This window comes from Acomys minous (genome assembly GCF_964271855.1).
Source record: "Acomys minous genome assembly, chromosome: 3".
Taxonomy (NCBI): Eukaryota; Metazoa; Chordata; class Mammalia; order Rodentia; family Muridae; genus Acomys; species Acomys minous.
Window position 1 is genome coordinate 7,266,782 of NC_140485.1, and position 7,158 is coordinate 7,273,939.

General features: G+C 44.6%; 1 long non-coding RNA gene across 1 annotated transcript; it reads left to right on the plus strand.

The window, feature by feature from the left end:
- Window positions 1–1,408: 1,408 nt before the first annotated feature.
- LOC311594543 lies at window positions 1,409–4,821 on the plus strand. Its single transcript, XR_014778125.1, has 3 exons — window positions 1,409–1,443; window positions 4,576–4,661; window positions 4,767–4,821. It is a non-coding gene; the product is annotated as an uncharacterized lncRNA (long non-coding RNA).
- Window positions 4,822–7,158: the final 2,337 nt, after the last annotated feature.

Sequence of the window (7,158 nt, forward strand, 5' to 3'; positions counted from 1 at the left end):
CCTTCCCCACTTTCCACAAGCTGCTGGCAACTCCGTGCTGAGGGTTTGCCAATGGGAGGCAACTGTCTGCTGCTCCAAGCTGCTTCCTCCCTGCTGTTTGTGAAAGCGGTTCTTCAAGGGAGCAGGGCTTGATGCCTTCCACAAAGAATGACTTTCATCCACGCTGTGTCATGAGGCTTTGCAGTGGGGGCTCCTGACAAAAGGCCAGAAGGGAGGGGAGACTTGGCCGGCCGCAGTGGCAGATGGAATCTGGCCCAGGGCGGATGTTGAGTGCCTTCTTCAATATGCCTTTTCCCTTTTAATCTCCTCTTGAGCGGAGCTGATCAATTAGAGTTGTAATTATTTTAATCTTCTTCTTTGCTGTCCTGCCTGCCTGCCTGCCTGCCACTGCCCATTGACTCAATCTGCTAACAATGTACTTAGGTGGCAACTTGGCCAAGGCCATTTCAGGCAAACCAGCTTTGAAATCCCCGAGTGGTGGCACTTGCCTGGCCTGAGGCCACTGCATCCATTGCTGGGTGACCTCTGGCAAAACTTTTTCCACCCATTTTCCTCTGGAAAGTGAGTGGACCCTGTCGGGTGAGCGAAGCCAGCTATCACAGTGACAGCCACACAGCATTTAGCTCATCGCACCAGCATCTGCTCTGCTGAGAACACCAAACTTAGAGGCAGCAAGTTTGCCTGTCTTTTTGTCTGGGAGACCCTGGGACCTTGGTCCATGGATGGACATCATAAATTCTCAGAGTTGTCCTTTGTCATTAGGTAAGGTGAGGCAGGTGCAGCTCAGAGCACAATTCAGGTTCCCCGGAACAGCTGGGTAAGGGTTCACTGCTGTGGCTAGCTCCTCCCTAAGATGGGGACAAATTTTAGGAAAAGAGTCATATTGGTAATCCTGGGTTTTTGCAACATTGGGTGGGTCAACTGAGCCCCGTTCTCCTCTGTCAAGGGAGATAATACCAGACAAATAATGCAGCTGAGATATCCTTGAAGTCCTTAGTAAGGCCTTTTATTTCTATAGACTCAGGAAGTGAAGTGAGGAGGCTGGGTCTTAGCACACAAGATGAGACTTCGTGAGGCAAATAAGTCTCAGCTTGCTTGGCTTTTGTGAGCTCAGTGGGTGTGGACTGTGCTGGCTATTTATTTTATATTTTATTTTTGTCAAGCTGACATTAACTGAAATCATCTGGGGAAACAAAACGGAACCTCAACTGAGAAAATACCTCCATCAGATTGGCCTGTAGGCAAATGCCTTTGGCTTTCATGAAAGGTGATTGACATGAGAAGGCCCTGCCCACTGTGGGTGGTAACACTCCAGGCAGGTGGCTCCTGATTATATAGAAAGCAAAGCACGCATGCCTAGTAAGCAGTGGGTCTTCATGGCCTCCCTTTCACTTCTTCACCTAGGTTCCCACTTTGACTTTCTTCCATGACAGACTACAAACTGTAAGTAGAAATCAACCCTTTCCTCCCCAAGTTGCCTATGGTTATGGTGTATCCCAGCAATAGGAAGCAAACTAGGGCTTTGTGGAGGTGAAGGATTTTAGGCTTTCGTTTGTGCATATATAAAACATTGCTGATTCCCTTTTCTCTCCTTATGTCCAACTCTTGTTCCCTTTTGAGAAAGAGTATATGCAGTGCAGGCTATTTTGAAGTCATTATGTAGCCCAGGGAGGTTGCAAACTTACATGCTAGGGCTCTCAGCACATTCTGTCACATTTAGTCTCTCATACTCATTGGAGAACGCATTGCATCTTGTTAACCTCAGCATAACAAACAAGGAGATGGGTGAGGGGTTAGAAATAATAAGTCACTATTCTCCTAAGTTGCTTCCATCTCCTCTGCTGTATAGGAGGACATAGCAGTGGCTGCTGCTGTCCAGGGACAAGTTGCTCTTACTACAATTGATAGGTCTCAGTGATGCCTCTTTGTAGGCCTCTGAAAGCACATCCATCCAGGCTCAATCAGGTGCTGGAATTGGGAGGTATTTTAATCTAGACAGTGTTTTAGTCATAGCTCAGGTGGAGGCAGAGTTAGCTCTCCCACGTGAAACCAGAGACCAGGAACACTTAAAGGAACTCTTCCACCTGCTGTATTCAGGAGGCCATTTTAGAGGAGGATGCCAAGACAGAAAGCACAGCAGGGGTCGGGTGGTGAGAGCTGCTACCTTTGCCCATGCTCCGTAACACTGTCTAGTCCATCCACCTGGCTTGTATAAGAACATATTCCGAACCGAAAAACTTCCCTGAAATCTAAGATGTGGGAAGGCTCTTCCTGATTCCACTGGATGTTGGTTCCACTGGAGATCAGCTTCTCAGACATATCTTGCAGCCAGATCTATGTAATGAAAAACACTTTAGAGAAAACTGTGTAAGCCTGTGTGCTTTGCAATTGTAATTGGGCCAGTAGGATTGGCTTTGCAGGGGAGTAGTTAGAATGGGGGGGGGGGAGCTGCTCTCTCCTGCACCTGCTCTCTGGGGGTGGGGCTCTGTAATCAAGTCTGCTAGGTGCTTTAGAGGCCTGCTAAATTTGAGAACCATTGCCTTCAGCTGTGGATTTTAAGTTTGGCTGCATATTGGAACCACCTGGAGAGGTTTAAAAAGTCCTCTGCCCAAAACATCATCCTGACCAATGAAATCAGCATCTCTGAAGCTAAGATCCAATATTTAAAAGAAAAATAACCAGGAGATGATGTCAGTGTGAGCCAAAGGAGGATATCAGTCCTTTAAAATATGGCAAATAACCAAGTTAAGTCGTCTGAGCACTTGCTCCTATCCACCAAAACTGTTAGGACAGGGGAGGGGAAAGACCATAGCAGGACAAAATTGACCAGGAGACTCTGGTGGGACCAGCTCAGGTCTCATAGGAAAGGCATTGGGGAGGAACGTGTACATTCTGTCAGTGTAGAGTTGGTGGAACTAACTCTGGTTGTTCTCCCCTTTAGTCACTTGGTATGAGCGAATCACTTTGCAAAGCAAGATGAAGAGGTAGGGCCTTGGGGCTCAAAGGCCGTAATAGAGCTGGATCTATGTTAACGGAGCAGCTCTGTTCAAAGTAGAATTGTGTTTGTCTAGACCCTAAAATTAGAAAGGAAAAGTGTTGTTGAAGTCCCTCTGTCTTTTTGGCACCACTGACTGCAATAATAAGGCTGATGAAACAGCTTGCCTCCTTGGATTTCCCAACACTTTTATTGAGATGCAGATGAAGAAGGATCCAGTCATTGACATGGCTGGGCTTGGCTTGAGCAACCTTCTGTCCCTACAGTGAGTCAAACAAACAATGAGACATGCGGGAGGAAATTCTAATTTTAAGTCCTCTCATTTGGACTACTGCCCCTGTGGGAAACTTACCTGTGTCACTGGTTGAAGAATGCTCTGGTTGTCTCTTGGGAATTATGGGCTTGGTGATGGAAAAACAAACAAACAAATAAACAAACAAACAAAAAACCAAAGCAACAAACCAATAAACAAGAGATGGTAAAGAGGCTGCTATTAGTACATGGAACATGCAGGTAGCTTCTACTCTAACTTTCAGGGCTTTTTGTAATGAGAAAAAACATCTCTTGTGGTTCCTAAGTAGTGTGTACCCTGAAGGCACTGCCCCCTCATTTGTTCTTTTTGTCTGCTGCCTTTATTCACGCATGCTTTGAGTACCAGCCTGGGCACAGGTCACATGACACCTTCAGGGCCTTAAAGGAGGAGTATCAGGATAGAGAATATCGCCATGGTGTCATCACATCCAAGTACTTGGCTTAAAGAAGTCCTAGAACTTCTGTTCCCTGAGGTTTCTCTTGGCCCAACCACCGCACAGCTCCTTTTATGACTTTCCAGCTTGTGATTCTGCCTTTTGGTGTCTCAAATTGCTGTTCTCATTGCTACATGATTTTCCTAGGGGTGATGCAGGAAGAGGGGAAGGGAAGCGATAGGAAGTGCTATGAGGTAGCGTGCTACCTAAGCAGGCTCCCATGCTTCCTCTTCTGGCCCCTCTGTCACGCAAAGTCATGGCTTGGGCTGCCAAGAGGAAGCCCTTGTCTTTATGGGCCTTCTCTGTAGAACATTAAGCCAAAATAATTCTTCCTTGTATAAACTGTTTTTGCTCATGACATGTTATCACAACAAGAGAAAATTAACACAGTTGGGGATCTTACTTGGTCTTTTAAGGCCTATCCATGTACTATTATAGGCGTGTTTCCTTTCAGGGGTGGGGCCTACTGGAAGGAAGGGAAGCCACTTGAGGGTGTCTTTGAAGAGAATGTTGGGACTTCTGCTCTCTGCTCTCTCCTTCTCTCCTTCTCCACCCTCCTTACCTCCATGAAGTGAGCAATTTTGTTCCACTGTGTGCATACCTCTTGAATGCTGCCCTATATGGATCCAAAGGCAATGTTCCTTCCTTTAGGTAGTTTCTTGAGTGCTGGTTTAAGTGATGGGCAGCTAAAGCAGTCCCTACAGCTGGCGACTGGATCTGTTTGGCTTGCTTTCTTTTGACTATGGGACAAGCCTGCAGAAAGCCCTCCTGCCAGATTAATGGAAAGAGGTTTTCATTTGTATTTGAAAAAGCTGTTTCTCTTCTGTCTTACAGTAAAGACTATCTGGAGGTCTTGGCATCTGGTGAAAGAGATGACTCTAAGCTCTTGTGTCATTTGTCACCTTATCAAATTTACCCAGGTGAGCATCTCTTGGTTGTGTTGACTGAAACTATCTGTCATCAGACAGCCAAAATAGACTGTGCCTTTAAATGTTATCTCTTGACTTTGTATTTTTGGGGAAAAGGTTAAAAGGAGTGAAGTCAGAAACACAACAACACAACGTAGACTGTTTCAGTGACAAAAGGAAGCTGAAGAGCAAGTCTGGCATCCAAGCCCAGTTTGGCAGTGTGCAGCTCTGACATGGAGAAATGTGATGTCGTTTCCTGCCAGTGGGCTTAATCAAAAGCTGGGACAGCACAAAAACACAGTACAGTTTCGATTTTAGGACTTGAGAATCAGGAGGTAAGACACACAGAGGCAACGTCTGTCTTGAGAAGAAGATGCGCATGAATGACCTCTCCCCTACAGCAGGACCATGTCCATGGGCAGTTAAGTCAACCTGCATCTGAATCCTCCTCTTACCAAGTGTTCATCCTGCCTCCTCCCTGCTGAGTTACATGAGTTAGAACTGTGGCTTGATTTGCCTTTGAGTTTTCATCTAGCTTTGTTAACTACTAACCAGCCCTTTATTTTAATCCACGTATGTATAACGTGTGGCTTGGTTTCAATTGAAAGAATAATTTACCTATTAGACTTAGATATGAATTAAGAATAATAGCATATAAGCAATGTTTTCAGCTTCTTGTATAAATAAATGCATTTTAGTGAAATCACCAATTTTTTTCCAACCAAAAATTACAGTGAAAAGACCAGTATATGTACAATTTTGCAAAAATGTTCTTGATATCCTACCCAATAGAAGGCAGCTGGCTGAAAGGGATGTCTGTCCTCTGTCGGCTTACCTTCAGGTCACTTCAGATAGTCTCAGGAAAACACTCTGCTTCTCAAGGGACTAATAAGGGTGGAACAGGCAAGAGGTATTTTAGGATTATGGTGGACATGGCTTTGATCCTGTGAACCCCAACAGGTCTTGGAGGTTCCAGGACTTTCAGTAAACCCTGACGCCAGCATGGTCTAGTACAGAGCAGGCTTGGTGATGCTTTTGTGAGGGTAGGTGGATGCTTAGTTTGGGTTGTGTTAGTATTTATTTTCACATATTAATGGATACATTCCTCTTCGGGCATAAGATAATCATTTTTATTCGTCTTTAGGAGATGTGAGTTTTGTTCACTCTCAAACCCTGGGGCTAGTGGCTGAGGTGCCTAGGTAACATATCAAAGCAGATCTGGCCACCAGCTTCTCCCAGTATTCCTCCATCCCTACCCTGCCCTCAACCCAAAACTCTGCAACCCAAGCGCTGCCCTTCCCACAGAGGCTCTTCCCTGTATAATCCAGCCCTTTGGGTTACTTGTCTTTTTCCCTTTTGTCCTCTTGGCTGCTTCACTTGATTCTCATCTCTCTCCTTCTTCTGTCCTCTCCCACTGTCCTCATATGGCTTAGGGTCATGTCCACTCTGGACTCACCCAGATGTCTCTGCCTCTGACTATGTTCTTCCTTTTATCTTAAAACACAAAACAAAACAAAACAAAACAAAACAAAACAAAAAGCCTTCTCTTCTACCCTACCTAGGAACAATCATGTCCTTTCCTTTTTTTTATTTTTATTTTTTCTTCCACTTTAAAACTAAATTTATTTGATTGCTTTAAACTAGTTAATTGTTATAAAGCTCTAGAACTTGTAGCAGTGCAGGAGCAGAATAATAACTGTGTCCAAGTAGGGTTGGGGTTGACAAGAAAGAGTTCTCTAGGGCATTGTTCTTTGTTAGAGATTTGGGCTGAATTTCATCAAATAATGAAGCTTTTTAAATGCCATTTTATGTTAAGTTTTAAAAAAACAGCTGTAAACATGTGTTTATTTCTAGTCAGTAATATTCATCCTTAATTAATGAAGGGGAAGAAGTCAGACAACTTCCACTCATTCATGTGTCACAAATAAGATGAACTGGAAAAGAGGTGGAAGGATGGGCTGATATATAGTTAGGAAAATGTTAACAGCAGCTCCAAAGGGTAAGGATAGAGGCATACAATTTCCTTGACTTTTCCTTGTGAACTTTCCCATAGTTCAGCATTAGGGAAAGTATGCGAAGGACAGTGTGAAATAAACACAGGAGCTGGGCAGATGTGAGGCTTGAGTGACCAGCTAGGGAAGAGGGATTAGAATAGCATGCGAGTGAGACCTGGTCCTGCCCCCTCCACATACGCATCTTGGTAATGATTCATGGACAGCAAGGGCTGAGCAGGTGGCAAGATCTGTGGCTTGTGCCAGAGACAAGAAGTGGGCTTGAAATAAAGCTAGAGAATATGGTAGAAGATACGGATGTAACACGGCCATCTTGGCTTTTGTTTTGTTTTGTTTTGTTTTGTTTTTTGTTTTTTATATTTAATTAATTTATTCAGATTACATCTCAATTGTTATCCCATCCCTTGTATCTTCCCATTCCTCCCTCCCTCCCTCCTTCCCTATTCTCCTCCCTTCTGTCTGTGACAGAGGGGGACCTCCTCCCCAACTATATGGTC